Below are 19,625 nucleotides of genomic sequence, written 5' to 3' on the forward strand. Positions count from 1 at the left end.
AGAGTCATGCTGTGTCTGGTCAGAAAACAGGGTTGTCACAGTGGAAAAAGGTGAGAACTTTCAAGGTCTTCTATTTGGTTCCAATTTATAGACATTTGTGTCAGCAAAATGATCACATCTAAAGAGAGAAATAACTAGCTTTCCTCCAAAGTAAAAGTTATTTCCGTTTCTGTTTGAGTTTAAGGACTTATACGAAGTAGTATACTAAGTCATTGTAGTGAATTACTGAAGGATCCACTGCGACCACCATCCACTGCTGAACACTTGTTGTCTTCACTTACTAAATAGTATACCACAGTTTCCTTTAAAGTCATGTTTACAGCCTAATGAGAGAAATAAGCGTCAAAAAGAGGCGCCACTAGACTGGTGAGCCCTGCGATTGGTCAACTCGGCTGCATTGTATTTCCCGCTTTACAGCACTTCCGGGATCCCTGAACATCGGCCGCACATTGGTCATGTATTTCATCTCCTCCAACGTGTCCTCTCTATTCTTCCCTGTAATCAATGCTGTATGATAAACAGCAACATGTATCAGCTCCAAATGAACATAACACGGTCTGAATCGCTGGAAAAAGTAAACAGAGATCGTAGCAGGGCCGGAAACAGGGGACCAGGCTATCAGAGAGACCACACTACCCTCAAGCATTTCGGCGGAGAATTGCTGCGCATCACTGACACATCGATGCACAAGTATGTTATGCTCATGTCCGCATCAGCTCCTGCTGCGTAGGACGATGCAGAAGTATAAACCAGCCTTAAGAAGTTGACCTGTTACTTGTTTTATATGTGACGCATCATATCAAGACTTCTAGTGCATTTTGTTTCGGTGTACAGTGTACTGATCCTGTCAGTGACATGCAGCTGACTGACTGGATAATTTGATTTAATAGGCTGTAATTATTAATTAATCTGAATGCTTGGCACCGATCAGGGGAAATAATAAATAAGAAAGACGTGCACATCCAGCTGCCCTTAAAGCTACTTCGTCTTAATTTTTTCTTCCATCTAAAACCAGATTTGATAAGTAATGCTATATGACAGATTCAACAAATAATTGTGGTGAAGTACAATCACAGATTATTCCACACATTAAAGTACCTCTTAAAATAAATTATCTTAACATAATATGGCATTAAAGTCAAGATTTTTAATCCACCAAATTGCAGTTAAATGATATTAAAGCAATAACCATTATTGTGAAGTTGATTTGATTTCATTGAGTCGAAATGTGTTGAATTAATTACGACCAGCAATTTCACCTATAGTTTACAGGGTTAATGCTGCATTAATCTTCCTACAACAACTTAAAGTTTCCATGAGACATCACTCAGCTCGGCCTTTTCCCCTAAATTCCTTAATACCTATTAGCTGAAGTCTGGAGTCTCAGCCTGTTAACGTTCTCTGAAGTAATTTATTTCTTCTATGTTATTTCAGAAAAAGTTGAAAAAGCATAAACTATGGAGACCAACAGACTATGATGGCTGAATTGCTCCTGTAACATCAACTTTCTTTTGCAATTAAGCACAGCTCAAAAGCACTTTCTATTAACGCCTGGGGGGAAAGGGCCGAGCCATGCGATCTGTAGCCCAGACAATTTGTGCCAAATAAAACCTGAATAAATCAAAGCCATATTTCACCCTTGCCTCAGTGAGATGTAAATCTGGGGCTCAGAAAGGCTCGGAGGCCTCGCCCTGGGACTGAGGCTAGTGTGTTATTGTTGATTAAAATGGATTAAGGGTGAGATTACAGTCTGTCTCCTCCCAAAGTCCGCTCTAAACTAGCCCAGCGTCAGCAGCCCAGGTCACTCCGAAGAGAAATAGACTCAATGAGAGAGGCTCTTTCAAACGAGTCTGTCTGGCTGAGTGTGGTTTCAGTGACACAGTGGCTTTTTCTTTTTTATTGGACCACAGGGGGGAGAGGGCTTGATTGAGAGAGAAGGAAAAGAAAAAGAGGGAGAGAGAAGCTGAGTTTGTGTGTAAGAGAGGGAGAACGAAATATGACACTCAGACAGGGGGAGACAGCTATCAACATGTGCCCGAGAACTCTTCAGACTGACCCGTCCTGTGTGCCGGTGGTCAGAGAGTCTGTGGTGACCAGTCTGCCTCTCAGAGCTGGGAGATTATTTTCATCTCTTTGCTAAAACACAACTTGCAACATTTATGCACACTAAATTAACACTATTTATGCACAACTGCATGCATACGTAAGCAGCTCTGACACAGATTAAGAGCTGTGTCAGTCAATAAATCAGACTAAAACATGGTAATTCATGGAAGGATGAATAAGTACAAGAATCACCCTGCATTTACTTGGAAACAACATGGACACTTTAAACATTACGTCCTGTGTTTCAGTGCATAGAACAAACTTAGCTTACTTCATCTGTACAGCAATTAAGGCACAAACTAATACAATATTACACAAAACATGTGAGAACAAAAATGATGTACATTTATTCATCCACAAAAATATATGTGCCTCAACAACACATTTCCTTTCCTTGAGTCTTTAAAGCATAGTATGATGTGTAGTGACTAAACTCTGCAAGACAAGTACTAAATGAGTACTCTGTTGTTGGTCTGACTTAAGGGGCTTTCCCAATAGCCTTTCTGATCAGGAACTCATTTTTCCAGTTATTCAAATGAATGCAAGGTAAGAATCTACAGCCAAGCTAGCTATATAAGCACATCGGCATTTTAACTCAAGTGCCCAAACAGCATGAGAATGGTCTCAAAGCGGCAGTTCAGGAGGCATCTGTAACAAAGTTTAGGCAATGTTTTAATGTTTTAGCAGCAGTCCAAAATAAATGACTATACTTGCCGCAAATTACTGGAAATTAATGTTTTGAAATACAGTGTATAAGACAAACTACTAATACATTATTTATTTTATTTATTTATTATTTAAAATGTGTTGTTTCCTAAAGAAGTTGGCAACATAAAACCAATGTACCAGTGCAATCAATCTGCCAGTATAAGTTACAAATTGAGGTATTTTTTGTGTCGCAGTACCTCAAACAAAACATGGTACTCTGAGAATGAAGTGGCAGCTTCGCTGCAGAAAGCATGCTGTGATAAACAGAGTGCAGAACAGGCTTGTGGGCACTTTTTTTCACAGCTTTTCTCCCTCATTAGATCATGATCATGTATTTACAAGAAACAGTGGTAAAGCTAGTGGAGTGCAGGTTTGATTGAAAAGACAGGCATGACTGTAAAGTTGCGGGTAGTGAGTCAGTCTATTCTTTACAACTATCAATGTTACCATAGTCTGAGATCAGCTACTGTACAGGTAGCCAACAGGAGTGCATATGATATGACATAGTACCAGCAGCCACACAGCTGCAGAGAATGTGCTAGTAGACAATGCTAACATGCTATGATTTAGCAGGCAATGAGCACCATGATCACCATTCTTTACTCTGCATGCACCTAAATGCGACCGCTGTTCAATACAAATTTCCAACAAGGCTACTAGAAATTAACATTACTATTATGCAACCAAGGCATGAATGGAAACTTTGACCAGATGATGACATTACATGAAAAGCCAGGGCATCACGTGTTTATGATCAACTCCCTGTTGTAAAAGAATGTTGGTATTAAATCTAATAGCAGCTCCTCCATTGGAGCTAAATGCTCTTTTATAAACCAGGTTTATTCAGTGTAGATCAACCAAGTGCTTCTCATGATGGGTGAATGAGAAATAGTTTACATTGCTAATCCCACTCTTAAGCTTTGTGCTGCTTTTAGACTTAGTCTCATCATTGTTTTGATACGCAGGTATGTACATTACAGCTCAAGGCCAAGAGCTCCACCTCGAGACTCAGATTAAAGGCTTTGTAGTATCAATAAGGTTAAAATGCTGCATGCACCTCATTTTGTCATTTTCAAGTATTGTGTTCATATGACATAGCAACCTTTATCCACGTGCTGAGAGAATTCTCATGATGATGCAACTCTGACTACACTGATGGTTGATTATTAACGACTTTTCTAATTATGTGTATAATGCAGGTACATTCCTACCATCAGCTTGTTTTGATTTGTTGTTTATCTAGCACTGTCACCCTACATTTTCAAATTAAAACATGTTCGATATACTCAAGCACCTTTTGGTTATATATTGAGCTAACATTGTATTGTACTGTGTGAAGGTGAATGCAAATCTGATTCAATGTAGTAAATTGATACCTATAAAAAAGGATTATACTTAATATTTATTTTCCATTGCTTGCTTATTTAAACATGATAACAGCTCAAAAACTTGTGCTGGAGATATTTGTTTAGATAAGACTTTTATGGAATCATAGAAAGTCCTGTTAGATGTTACAGGGCTGTTTTAAGATTACGGTTGCATTACAACAAAATTGATTCTTTGTTGTTAATGCTATTCTCCTGGTTTGTTGTATGTCTCATTACATTTTAAAGGTAGCTTAATTTGATTTAGAGTTCAATTAAGATAAAATGCACATGGTCATGAGAAAGACTCTGCAATTGACTTGATTACCCCTGCCATAGCTAGAAAAATCTTGCAGGGCTGGCTGAAGTGTGTATAACACCCTGAGTGGTTTTGTTGTCATAAGGCTGTATTTATTTCTGTTTTTAATTAAGGAAAATGATTCCCATCTGGTAAAAGGTTATTGTTGTGCTCTATATAAAAGGTTTCAGCAGAACAGTTGATTAATTGAGCATGTCTTCGCTTCTGCACTCGAGCTGGGGCTGACCAACCAATTATCATAATCCAGGCCTGTTTATTTTTGCTCTGCTGCCAGTCACAGCACGTCGACTGTGCTGGTGGTTTAACACTGCCGCGAGGCCTGGTGACAGGAGATGCTCAGGAGCTGGTGGGATGGAGAGAGGCGGCAGGACAAGGTCTGCTCAGTCCTGTCAGTCATGTAAAAATGCTGTAATGAGTGAAAGTTGATCTGTCTGGGTTAGCTGTGCGAGCTGTACATGGAGAGAGACACTGACACATTCAGATCAAGTTAGTTGGAAGCTAATTTGCTGTACCAGCTATGATTTGTGTTTCTTTTTTTCAGTTTCCTTTTGTGGTCCTTGAATAACACTGGGCCACACAGTGAGAGGACTTCACTAGGTGTCAGTATGAACAAGTAATACTTTCACATTTTGCTTCAGTGCTCGCTTTTTCCAATTAATTAAATTGATATCTTGATTACAACCTTGTTGATAAAATAAAAGGCTGTTTCCTACACTGAGATGATACATAAGGGGGCTACCCAAGTATATTTTCTGTCACAGACAGCTTTTACATTTTCTTTTTAATCGCTAAGATCGAAATCGGCAATCAGTGCATAGACGACCTCTGGATAACCTGCAGTGCTTGGTATATGCTCTGCAGAAGATCAGAGAGAGAGGGGGGCCCTGCTGTACATATCTTCCTCTTAATACATTGATTGAAGTGCAACGTCATGTTAAATATGAACCTGCCCATACAGCTGTTTTAAAAGTCATGTGCAGCTGGTTGCTGCTAATGTCATTCAGCCCTTTCTTAGAGTTACATCACTAACAAGCCTCGTCCACACGCGGCTCAACTGCTGATCAACTGATTCACTTTTCTCTTCAGCTGAGTGAAAAGAGACCTCAGGTTTTGTCTCATCCTGTCGGGATTCTTTTTTCACATAACCACCAGCTAACCATATTATCCCTTAACTAACCTCAGAGCCCCTTTTTTGGTAATATGCACAATTGCCTCTGTAGGTTTTCCTCTCTTATGAACACATACTGTACCTTTCAGCTGTTATAAGTGACTGCTTTGTAGATGCTTATTCTTCACTCTTAAACATAGAAAAAAAAGTAGAGCGGCATTGACCTTTAGCTCTTGGAAATGTTCAATAAACTTAAATAGTAACAGCTGGTACTTTTTTTGACCATGAAGCAAGTCAGATTTCAACAAGGTTCTTTATGCCATTTTACTAGTCACCATGTTTAGATGACACATTTGCTGTCTCCTATTCCTAACAAGTGAGCTTGGTCCTATTTAGCGACTAGTCTCACTGCGGCATGTCGACAAATGTCTAATGCATTAATCAAAATGTGCCCACAATTGTTTTGTTTTCCAACAAATTTGAGTATTTACTGTAGGTCTTCTGTTTTATTTTTTGGCAAGAGAGGGTAAATGTCAGATTTAATAAGAGGTTATCGGGAAGGAAAAAGTAATTAAACTCCCTCCGCTCAGAAAGAGTTCTTTTACGGTACATGCTGGCGGATATTTCTCCCTTTTCCTCTGTCTAGACACGCAGGGCAGGACCGCAGCTTGCATACAGGACAAAAAGAGGCATACAGGTCTCTGGAGAGCTGTGTAGGTTAATACATCATTTTAGACGGACCTGGGACATACTGCATTTACCTGTAGCTAGTCAGCTTGTGGAAACATTGATAAAAAAATATCCCTAAATTAATCTTTCACAAAAGGCTTACTCCAACAGAAGCCCCACAATTTAAAATTATGGAGTAGTGGAGCTTTATCACCCGTAACATGCTCTGGTAGTCTGCTCATTTCTGGCTACCGTTCAAGTAGCCAGCACAAGTTTAACAGTGGCCACTAAGGAAATTAAATTTCCTCTCTAGGGTCTACAAGTTTGATAATGGCCACCTCCAGAAACCTGCTCCCTCCTGACCTTTTACTTCCACCTGTTATAGTCATGGTCTGCCTCATGTCAATCACCTCATAACACTGACAACAGCCCTCCCCAGGGCGTTAATTGCTGCATTTAGTGTCCCCAAGTAATGGTCCCTTGCGGCCTGCAACATGGGTGCCCTTGCATTAAACCAGCAGTAGTACTAGTATCTATGCGCTTGAGGTAACAGCAGCAGATGTGATTATTTCCCAAGCACCTTTTTTTTTTATAAACGCCTCTTTTGTAATGAGAAAAAAATAACAGGTTTCCAGGTTAGCTTAACAGAGTTGGTTACCAACGCTTGTAAAATGTTTCTCAGGAGAAAACAATATATTGTTTGTTTCCTGCTGCTTGGGAACAAATTGGTGGTAAATTTAAGTTCAAGTATGAATGCAGTCTTTGTACCAATACTGGAAGGGCTTGTTAATTTTTTTAATGTCCTTCAGAAGAAATGTCCTTCACCAGGTAGAACATAAAAAAATGTTTAGACTAGCTTATTTGAATGCAAAAAAGAGCAACTGCAACAATTAAAACCAATTGAAGGACTGAATTCCATTTTTCTAGAAAAACTTATGACAACTACTTGAAAAAATCTAAACTGTGTTTCTGTATTTTGAAAGGTCGGGCCTGTGTAAATCAAAGGTTCAATCATCCATGGTGGAGGAGCAGGGCCGTGACCCCTCGTATTCCATTTTAGCAGAGGAATGTAGGCCTCTGAAGGCATCATTAATTGTGAAATCACACAGAAACCCTAAACATCAGCCGCCTGTAGACTCATCTCGGGAGAATCCTCCACCCAAGGAGAAAAAAGCCCTGAGTGTAAGGCTAAGCCAAACTTTCACTAAAACTCTAAATATATAAAATTGAAAAACCTCTCTTGAAAAGTAAACCCTCTATTTTTGAATAGTGACTAGAAGCTCTCAAGTTTTTTTTTACAGTCCTTTCTAAGATATAATGTTTCAAGTTAAAATATCTGTTAAAGTGCCACTTTCAGCAGCTCATAAATCTCACACACTGTACTCTCACTGCCAAGAGACTCTTGCTATTTTCTCTTATCATGTACAGTATCAGACTAAGAAAGTGGAGCAATAACATCCTCCACTGTGCCTTGCCAGGGCAACAGCAGCAGTCTGAAGAGGAAATTAAAATGAAATACATCTCCCTGCCTGGCTCTTGCACTTCACACGCCCATAAAGCACTTCTCTACGATTTTCATCTTTTACAGCCTACACATCGTTTAAGGAGGTTTCTCATGTGGATGAATAAATCAGTGTTTAAATGTTTGATATCTGCCTAGCAACAGCAGTCAGATGCAGAGAGCTTTGCTGGCAGTAAAATAATTGGGCTTGGTGTGTGTTCAAAACTCAGCTTTCACATTAATGCCAAAAGAGGAGGTTGATTACTTATCATACAATTCTGAATATAAGCAGGGTTGCATGACAAGAGTGTAGTTTTTATTAAGTATGAAGTCTTAAGTGTTTGTGTTTTAGTGTATCTGACGCTCAAGTGGGTCAGTGTGAGCTGGTCAGACTGAAAGGACCTTTTCATCCATGACAGTGTGGATCAGATCCACTTTTTGGAGAAAGCTGCTGACAGAAAATCAGCTATGAAAATATTTGCACTTTCATGCACTCCCAGAAACACATCACATGTTAAAAATACAGAGGCTCCTGAACATACATGTTGGTTGCAGGAGACAGGGCGCCTGGCCACCCTCTAGTCTCACGCCATCCCCCCCACAAGCACAGTAAATATCCCATCAACCCCAGGTGGTGGAGACACTAGACAACGCCAAGACTCCCAGCATAACAGAAGCACGTACTGTTACCCCATCCAAACACTGAAGAGGAGTAGCCGTGTTGACTTACTTGTAGATGGGTGGCATCATTTGACTTGATACTTTTTATAACCTAAGGTAATGACTGCATTTAGGGGAGCATACTATATTATATTTTTATTAAATGTTAAAACACTGCAGCTGCATAGACAAGGGATTATGAGTTCACAAAATAGCAAGTGGCCCGAGTCAAGTTCTTCATTTCCTGTCAGACTGTATAAAAATGAAGAAAGTTACTCTAACCCTCAATTTTACAGACCCTCAATAATAGTAATTACTACCACCTCATTCGTCACAACAAGGATAACATTAGAATGTACTGAACTAGGGATGTCCCAAAAGCGTATTTAAAACAGCTAAACACTGGATCACAGAGTCTGTGGGTAACTGACGTTGAACTGGTTTGCTTAGTATGGCTAACGTAAGCAGAGCTAGCATTACTAGTCAGCAGTCCTCCTAGCAGGTTAACGCCTACATGCCAGTGCCGGTTAGTCGATGATGAAACATCGCTAGTGATGGTTGATTGATGATTACATGCCAGTTTAATCAGACACAGTCAACATAAAACTTAATCTCTATTTTCTGGATCAAACTACTGACAAACCATGCCGCACTACAAGGTGACATCAGTCATCTCTGCTTGTTTACTTCTGGGTAGTAGAGCATTATATCATTATGGCAGTATAGCCACTAACCATAGCTACAACCACAGCTATAGTAACCAGCATTTTGAGTCTAAAATAATTGACTACTAATTCTGATGCTGCACAGTGACAGTGACAGTGATAGTGTATAATCATTTAGTAGACTATTATCCCTACAGCACACCGATTGAATTTATGAAGCCAACAAGTCAGTTTTAAAATCAATGTCATCTAAGGAAATATCTCTAAAATGACCAGGTGTAGCATTATCCCACTTTACACTTAAAACTACTCTAAATCTGGAAAGCTCCGTATACTTCAGACTCCTTGATAAAAAAATTAAAAAAATTGATAAATAGAAAATGTACATTACTGACTTTGCAGTTTTGTTTAAAGCATATGCATGGTTCTCTGAGTTAAACATTATTTTTTTCCATTAGATTAAATAAAACACACAATAAATAGATTGGTACGTGCCAGTTTAAACATTAATTCTAGGGAATGAACGCTTTTCTTCAAAGAATTGTGTAAATAAAACTCATTAAGTTGAAAATATCTATACGTTTATTTTTATTAATTAATTATTTAGACTTAAATGAGATCTGTATTTTACAATTAGATGATATGTGTTTCTAAGTTTCATATGTGCTGATTAAAAAGGATGAAGCTAGAGATACAAACTTTTGCACAATAAGAGAAGAGGACTTTTTACTGATGCAGTGGGACAGTATACAGTAAGGCTTCCATGGTCCATAAATGTAAATCAGCGTGGCTTTTCTAAGAGAAATATATGGCTCCGTTACACTAGAGGCCTCTGAGGTTTAGCCTTCTTGGGTTATAACTCAAGATGATGCAACAGGTCAACAATCAGACACTGTCATATGCAGTCGACTGCTATGCTAAGATACAAGCCTGATATAGAATTGGTTCAGAAACAATTTTAAGTAGATCTTTTTTTTGCTGTTGGGTATTTGCAGTAAAGTATATTTTTTGTCAGAAGCTCACTGGCTCATAGCCCTCATAAGAGACACCCCTGAAGCGATGTATCACAGCCATTTGAATGCTTAAAAGACTCTGAGGAAAAGAAAAGTGTTCACAGTGGACCTAGGTCTGAAAGAAATGAACCAGAAACCCATGTGTGAGTTTTTGTGTGTGTGTTGTTTGTGTACTTTTAAGAGTATGTCCTCATGCATTTAGAGATTTTGCAAAAGCCTTTATTCTGCATTTCCAGTAATCTAAAATCATTTTTATACTGATGAGAGAACTGCTTTATAATTTTTGATGTAGAGATCATGCTATACTGAATTTTAAAGGCCTAACGGCCCAAATTGAAATCACTGAAGTGTTTTGGATCTAAGAGCTGATAGTCATAGTAGTTGGCAAAGTTTCTGGCAATGTTTCAGCTTTGAGTTCCAGAGAACATTTAATACATGCAACTCAGTATCTTAACCCACTGATACCTTGTGCAAATGGACTGCAAAACTGCAAGATACACATCACTGAGATACTGAACAGATTCTCTGATCTGCGGATGAAATGACCAGTTCAGCTATTAACAAAAACAGGCTACATTTATGTGCTATTAGGACCATTTATTTTCAAAGAGATGGAAACAACGAGCTGATTAGGTTGACGTTGCACCGCCCTCATTTCAATGTACAGTCAGAGGCTGTTTGGGGGGTTCAGCCAAACTAAGAGGAAAATATTCTCGTTTTAGATTGGATAATAACATTGCACATCTGATCAATTCAATCTACCGCAGAGCCTATTAGATCTGGTGAATTTAACACTGAATAATGGTCATTTAGTTTTTCTAACAGATTTGGGTGCATTCAGAGGTTGTACATGGAAGTTTGCTGGATGAGTCCTAAATTATTTACTGTTACACACGTATTCCTCTTCAATAAGAAACTACGGGGAAACAAGCAAATATCCTAGATTATAATAATTTAAAACATTTTTTACACATAAAATTCACTTTTAAACTGTTATTTAGAATTTATCTTACCACAGACTTACTGTGACAACACACAGGGAATTCCCAACAAAAGTAACAAGCCGTGTGTGTGTACATATGTGTCTGTTTATATGCACGTGTGTATCTCTGTGTGTTGCTGTGCTCATAAGAATTCCTGAGGGATAATCCCATAATTAGAGCAGATAGCACAGGAAGTTTATTCAGGTGGGCTTTTTAAACAGGCCTGTCGACTTACTGTACTGAATGAGAGACAGCCAAGCACTAGAGCTTTGAAACGAGAGACCCTTTAGAGGTGTTTTCCTCAAGAACAAGTCTGCAAAATAATTTTATCTGAGAAAATGGTTTTGGTGTTTGCAGTTTGGTTGTGAGCTGGATTAGACTAAATATGTTTATGATTCATTTATGCATTACAGAAAAAAAAAAGTTTTCTTGGAAAACTAGAAAGGGGCTGGACTGTTCATGGCTAAGTACTTCTGACACAACAAACAATTTAGTATCATTTCAATCAAATGAGATTCAGTCAGGCCAGCCCTGTGTTTCTGTTTAACATATGACCTTGTTAACTGGTGACTTTCACCCAAATGTACCATTGGTTGTATAGTTATCTAAACCACGTTGAAAATAAATGGATAAATATGTGACACGGTTTCATGTAAAAGTCTTTAGGGACTATTTGACAAGTATATTTCTGCGTTATAATTAAAAACTAAAAAAAGAAAGGAGCATTTGTGAGGATTCATATCCTGTTTCCCTTTTAAACAGCTACAGTAACACCAGCAGTCGCAGGCACATTTGGCTAAGAGTCACTTTTTAACAAGGTCACTATGAAACGAATCACTGGGTTAAATGGGTTAAATGCATATTAGTGAACCATACAGGAATGATTATTTCTGTGCTTTATGAATAAACAAAGCAAATGCATCTAAAAAGTACACAATAGCAAACACAAGCAATTGACATCCAAATCATAGCCACCACAAAAACATGTGTGGATTTACCCAATACTTCTGCCATAATTAAAAACAAAGCAAATTTCTGTCTCCTAACTAGTTTGAAAGTCCTTGTTATCCTCTTGTTTTGCATCGCAATGTCCCCCACTTAAGTCTATTTAAAACATACTAAAGTAAATAATTAAGACAAATTGAAACTTCTAAAATTAAAAACCTTAACGATGTAGGCCAAAGTTTTACCTACCCCTCTTTTGGAACAAAAACATATCCATCACAAAAACCTGTTATTGGCAACAACAACACAGATCACTTGTTATTATTGTCATTAATGCCATTGAATACATATTAGCATACTTATATGAACTTAAATTTGACATAATGTGGTGCATGATTATATTATCCTCATAAAGATGTTTGAGCACGACCAATGAACAGCAAGTTTTAACAGCTTCAGAACATAACCCCCCAAACTCAGTGAAAATGAGTTTTAACACTTGTTTGTGTCTTTGAGTTTTTAAACAAGAATGTTCCTATCAGATTTTATTGACTCTCGTTTAACGTCGATCCATTATCTGCAGATAAGCATGAATGTACAATGAACAGATTTGGCGCTTCTGGTTTATGTTGATACAAAAATGTAATCAAACTAGCAACATGAGGAACTTATAACTTGAGTCACATAAGAAGCAAAGTTCAATGGTGATCACCGGTCATGTGACTGCAATGTTATTCGACAATTTAGCTATAGCCTACAAATATATTTTTAACTTTGTAAAAATCAAACAGATAAATATCTCAATATATATCAATGCATTACAAATGTATTTATGTGTTTGTTTGTTTCTCTATTAGAAAGGGACTCTACAGTTGATTTATCATATTTTCTTAATTTTAAGGGCATTATATTTGCTGTACTGAACGGGCCTCCTGTGGGACTTTTTCCACTGCTATGAAATGCATGCAATTCAATTCAACATCATGCACATATTTTCTAAAAATTAGAAAAATAGGAACAAATATCTAAGAATCTATATCCATGTGAACAAGTGGGATATGATATTTTTAAATATTAGTTGATCTTACATAAATGGTTGCCTATATTCAGTATTATAGAAGCATTGCACACAAAAGTTACACTCAAAAGCAGAACAAACAATCTGATTTATGCAGAATCTACAAAGCAAAACAAAAAAATCAAGGCAGTACATTTGGACACCCAAAACGAAGTCTCTCTAGGTCAAAGACAGGAAGCAGATGGCCTTCCTTTGCTCTCCATGTGGGATCATATACTCTCCATAAGCCCATTAACACCTACGATACAGTAGCCATGCTGCTGCCCTGTGCATTAAATCATTGTGGCACATTTTTATTCCGATCATCACTGTTGTCTTTCTTGTAGAACACAAACAAAGTCACATTGAGGCCGCGTGAAGCCATTAGTTGTAAATTGCCAAGAACAGTGTGAAAACCCAGTTGAAACCATGTGGTTTTAAACTGCCTCCTTCTCGCCATGTTTTTGGAATCACTTCCAGCTGCTCCACAGCCACTAATGGCACCTTGGGCCCACATTGCTGTTTCAACGTCGGCCAAGTCTCAGCCCCCTCCTGCCTTCTAGAAGCTTAGGAGGTTTTCAACTACTGTTGAACAAATGATTTTAGCCCATATTACGAGCAATAAAAGGACGCCATGCTGAGTGTCCTGAATGTTTTGTTAGTGCACATGAGCAGATCCTTACAGTATGTTAACAGTTGTTTAAACTGTTTCTTTTAAACCTGGGCTGGGCCTCTTCTAGAGGTTAAAGAAAATCCTCAGACAATATCAATAATTTAACAAAAGCCTTTGGTAATACTTCTGGACTTAAGAGTCAATGTGTGATACTTTAATACTTAATTAAACAAGCTACTACAATAAAACATGTTAAAAAAGGAGTGTTTTACATTTTCATTCCTTTTCTTTCTGGCAAGTTATGAGTGAAAATCTTTAAATTCTGCACAAGGAGACTATAGGAAGTCATTTTTATTTATAATTTGAATGTTTTTTATCACAAGAGTGGCAAAATTTACATCCATTTTTTTATGTTCAGTATGGGATAAGTTATCCAGCCGTCACAATTACTACAAAGAACATCATCTATTTTTTACTAAATATAACTGTTACGTTTGACCAGATTTTAAAATCACGTTCCCTTAACTATTCAATAAGAATTTAGGCTAAACAAATTAAAGAGGACCGGACACAAAGGATGTCTTTATATAAGCTCTAGTTTAGTTGTTTAATACCAATTGTTTAAAATGACTAAGTGAAAACACATTCATGTTAGTTTTATTTACCAAAAACATCATAACTGCCTCTGCTTTGTTCCAAAAATTTGCTCAGTTGTACATACAGTCTAGAGTTTTGAAGAGGATTGATCTGTGAATAGTCATCAGTTAGCAATCAAAGCAGAATGACAGGCCTCAAACGACAAAGGTTTTTGATGTAGAAGGTCAGAGAGCTTGTATAGGCAAATCAGAGCCAACCCTAACCGACTTGGTGCCCTAGGCAAGAGTTCAACTGGTGCCCTTTGTATTGTAGCCAACTCCACCAGCAATCACATCACATGTACACTTGAAGAAAACTGACATACAGCTTCATGTTTTACACGTTTTCTTATTTTAAAATAAAAATGACCTCTAAAAGAACATTAGTAAAATGGTAATTTCACTGATATTTAGCAGGGTGGAAAAAATACAATTTCAAATCACATAATGTAGTAGTAGCAGAATTTATTCAGTCTTTATATAACAATAATTTTCACAGTACAGACACTTTCAACAAAGCAACAGTAATGTATTAAGTGATGACAGAAAATGTAGGCAAGGCTTAAATAAGCATTTTGCTTCGGCCTTTTCAATCTAATTAAGCTAACAGCTTCCAAATTCAAGGAAAACAACAACAAAACAAAAATAGGTAAATCATGAACACTTAAACTGATTTGGAAACCATTTTTTAAAAAACAAAAGTGAATCACAAGCTTTTAAATGTATGCTGGTATCACTCCACAATGTAACCTCCAATTATATTAGATAAAACAATATTTTTTTTCCGATTATCTTTTAAAGATAATCCGATTATTTTATCTATTAAAATTTTCTACTCAATAATTTGCCTATACTGCCTATTCCATGGACCAGCCCTGAGGCAAATGGTCACACATAAAAGCCTGAAAGGTAAACTCAGTAGCTTTTAAGCAAAATGAACATGTCCTAAACACAAAAGTGGAAGACCTATATTAACACCCCAAGGGGAAATTGCAGAGAATGTCATGGCAGGCAAATTTGTATTCAGCTTGTGTTTATGTTGAAGGGACTTCACTAACTCACTCACTCTGAAGCCTGTGAGAGTTTATCACTGACATGATCTAAAAGAGAGGACTCCCACTGATAACCTTTGACCTCACACGGCTGTCAGTTATAGGAACAGCCAAAGTTAAGGACAGGGTGTGTGGGGTGGATGCTTACATACTCAAATAAGCAACACTCACACAAACACTCCTTGACCATTAATATAGGAGGTGGGACAGTGTGTTCTCCAGGTCAAAGGTATCAAAAAAGAAAAAAAAATCATTGTGTGGTCATTTGTGGCAGATTTGTGTTCATTTGTCTTTTGTTGAAAGATGTTTTTAATTGAGTTTGTAAAATTGGTAAATCTCATTTGTAATTTCATCCTACGGATACAAACACTAGCACACAATTCATATATGATCATATATAAGTATGCTCTGAATGTGCACAAGTACTTATTCAGTTCTTTTCTGTTTCAAGTTCCTTGGAAACTCTATTCTAACGAAGTGAGCTGGCCTGGCCAGCTCACTCTTGTTGCATTAAGGATATTTGCATTGCAGTCACTCCTGCATAATTAAAGTTATCACGCATGGTAGCTGATCTGTGAAATTCAAGTGTGTTTGTCAAACCAGCAAAGCCAAAGAAATACACATGTGCATTTATGAATGTATTCATATGTGCATGTGTTAATTGCCTGCTTGTGAACCGTGTTGGCTGGTCAGATGGCCAATTAGTGCTGGAACCTTTGTGCTCTTTTTTGAGAATAGGGGCAGGGCACATCTGGTGTCAATACATCTTAATAACTTATTGTAATTCTCCTTTTCCTGGACTGAACATGCTGGGACAGAGGCCCATTTAAAAACTTGTTGAGCAGTTTAAGTGTACCAGTTTGAATGGAGCCAGGCTGCCATCACTAGATCAGCAAGGGTACTGCAGAAGAGCATGTTTTCTTTTTTTCTTTCTCACTATGCAAACAAGGCAGAAAAACTGAGTATCAACTCTTACTCGTGGTTAAAACTACATTTTGTGGAAGGAAAGTGTCGTATTGAAAATATCTCAGTTTAAAACTTTATTTTTTGCACGAATGCCAATGTAAGGTTCAAAATATCCAAAGAAACCTATTGATCATAAATCATGTAGCCTTCTGAGGATGAAGGAATTATTCTCGACTAATCCATAAATACATAAAGGGAAACCAGTTTATTCCCACAGCTGAAACATGAAATGAAAATATTTGTTAATCACTTATAAAGAGAGTCACGCGTATGATCGAAATACTCTACATGCTGTTACAAGGTTTTACGCCTCATATAAAGCACTTCCAATTGCCTTTCTATCCATTTGCTAGAGTGGGCATTATTAGCACAGATGGTTTGGAGGCAGTTTAAAGGTTATTGTTTCTTAAGTGTGTGGATTAAAGTGTGGGCAAGTTGTGGCAGTGCAAAGGCCTGTTTTCATACATTCTCTCTGTTTGCCTCACACATTCCTGTAAGAAAACCATAAAACTCAGATTAATTCCTAACCATAGTGGGGGATTTTCTCTGAGGTGTTTAATCGTTGCTTTAACAATGCCATTAATTTTTGCTGGGCACATAGCAATTATTTGCACAGATCATTATAACCTCTCTAAAAAAGAAATAACAATAGCTAAATGTGCAGCCAAAACTTTCACCAAGGTTAATATTAACAGATGTTTGGATGAAAAATCTAAGTACTTTCTGCCAGTGAAGGCCTTTGTGTGTCTGATGTTTGAATCTTAATTTTCCATGGACCTTGAAATTTCAAAGAGATTTTTTTTCTCTGTTTAAATATCTGTGCCTTATTTAATATCTCCAAAACAATGGGAAATGCTGAATGGATTGGAGGATACAGCTTCCAGAGAGCTTAGAGAGTAAATCTATCCACCGTGCAATTTACTGGTCGAGGTCTTGGCTGGCTCACTTGTTACAAAACTAGACAAATGTCTTCTTCTGTCAAACATAGTTATTAGCAGCACCCAAAACTATATAGTTTGTGTCCCAGCCTGGGTGTAGTGGATGTGAGAGAGCATAATGTATGAATTTCAAGAGCCTTGACACACACCAAATTGGCCATTTATAGTCATAAGACAAAACCAAATATTGACGTCAAAGATGCAAAAGTTGGCAGATACCCACGGTTATGCCGGGATAGAAATTAAAGCAGTTTAAATATGAGCTGAAAAGACAAAATATAGACCTCAATCATTCTGTGACACTGCCTATTTATAGTTCCTGCCAAACACTACAGGGAGGAGTTCCCATGAGTCCAGATTACCTCATTCTGTCCCACGCTGTGACAGCGGCAGGCATGCCATCACACCCTGGCGTCCTCCATCTTCCTCAGGATGTGATTATTATTAGGAAGGCTGACGTCTCTAGGATCAGACAGGCCTCCTGAATAGCTGCGTCGACCGCTGGGTAAGTGAGATGCTGTGTCAATATACCGCTGGCAGCATCTATGAGCAACACATTGCAAAAGCTATTACTATAAGTGTTACTGTGGATCTTGTGGCCTGAAATCACCCTCTTACTGCTATATGGAGTGTTATGTAAAGATATAGTAACATACTGAAGGAGTGCCTTGAATTCATCTAACCTTACCTTTAAGGAATTGCTTTATTATGGGTTTTTTCAACTATTAATCTGTATACAGCCATAAATAGCACTGCATTGGATGTTAGACTTTCAATCTAAGGGCCTTAGACCACAAACTGCATGGAATAGAGCTCAAGTTGCTGTTTTAGTGAGCTCAGCCAGTGCAGCAGATCATTTTGCAGGCAATTCCAAAACCACAAGTTTTAGCGGTATAACAAAAATCCCATAGTTCCTTGTGGCTGGCACAGAGGAAATCAAGTAGGCTTTCCAAATAGCCAGTAACAAAGCCACCGTCACAGTTTATTGACTGTAAGGAGGCCTGTTGGAGAATTTCTCCTGTTACTACATGAATTTAACTATAAGTCTGAGCTATCCATGTTATTTTTGTTGCTGTATGTCTCTGTGTATGTCTCTGTGTATGTTCATTCGTTTTTTGTGTGTCTCTATCAGTTTCTTCCACTCTGCCTCTCTATGTCCCACTTTCTCAGCCCATCCGGTCATAGCAGATGGCTGTTCACCATGATTCTGGTTCTACTCAAGGTTTCTGCCAGTCAGTGGGAGTGTACGGTGTAGATTATCCTTAAAAAAAATCCTGAGACCACTTGTCCATTTGGAACTATGTAAATACAACTTAAAGAAGAAGTTTCTAAGTTGTGATCTAGTTACTGAGGTTTTGCTGTGTTATTTATGCAAACTATACTCAGCATCTTTAATCTCACGAGACTCTGACCTTTTACCTTTAACAAGAGTACAGTTAGCTTAGGTGGCTGTTCAGGTAGCATTAGTTAGCTAATAGGGAGGAAACAAAACCATCTGAGATCAGGAAGTGATTCACAGTCTCCAGCTCAGAAAACACATTTTGTGTACTTAAAATTAAGAAAGGGAAACTTTTGACAAGTCTGCCTGTTCTCATGCTTTGTAGAAAAGCAATTAAATCACCAAATAAGAACCCAATGACGGCACCTGTGCTACAAGCACTTTTCCGGGCCTTATCTTTGCACAATCTCTGATTATCACAACATCTACAGCTAATTTTGTTCCAAAGATTTGCGACCTTACTGTGTCATTTGGAGTGATGGCTTGGTGACATACGTAGTTCATTCATTAAAATTAGTTAGTATATACCAAGCTATCAGCATTTCACAGAGCATTACAGAAATGTGTCTTAAATGATGAATGAAGTTAAACAACAACTTGCAAATGAAGAGCAAGTAGCAACAACAATACCTCAATGTCATGTGCAATTCATACTGTATATGAGAATCAGATCATTTTAACATGGCACAATGAGCTCTGTCACAGTGTTTGTTTTCATCCATTTTTGATGTGTAATTGGCTTTCATTTTGGACTTTGAGGGAGTAAGTGCTAGCAAGAGCTTTGCAAAGCCTTAGAAGGTAGATGAGCAGAAAAGCTCAGATTTCTGTGTTAGTTTTAGCAAATTGTCATATTTCCCCACCTAACTAGTGACACACCTAGGCATGGGTGTGGGATCAAAGCTTCAGTTTATTTACCTTCATTTTAGTTTGTACAGTAAATCTAGTCTTTTGTCACTTGAATCGGATCATCTTGTGGAGAGATGCATACCCCTAAATAGATAGATTGATTGACATACTAGATGACACAAGGATTTAGACCTGCTG

The 19,625-nt window shown here is 37.9% G+C and overlaps 2 long non-coding RNA genes across 2 annotated transcripts in view; one reads left to right on the forward strand and one right to left on the reverse strand.

Moving 5' to 3' along the window:
- Positions 1–19,219, forward strand: LOC117833008. The gene is made up of 3 exons (XR_004635313.1): positions 1–50; positions 17,619–17,807; positions 18,435–19,219. It is a non-coding gene; the product is annotated as an uncharacterized LOC117833008 (long non-coding RNA).
- LOC117833006 overlaps positions 15,846–19,625 on the reverse strand; it is a 19,834-nt gene continuing 16,054 nt past the window's right edge. Inside the window, exon 4 of the long non-coding RNA XR_004635311.1 lies at positions 15,846–17,845. This is a non-coding gene — a long non-coding RNA (uncharacterized LOC117833006). The remainder of the gene's footprint in view (positions 17,846–19,625) is intronic.

The sequence above is a fragment of the Notolabrus celidotus genome, chromosome 20, assembly GCF_009762535.1.
Source record: "Notolabrus celidotus isolate fNotCel1 chromosome 20, fNotCel1.pri, whole genome shotgun sequence".
NCBI classification, from domain to species: domain Eukaryota; kingdom Metazoa; phylum Chordata; class Actinopteri; order Labriformes; family Labridae; genus Notolabrus; species Notolabrus celidotus.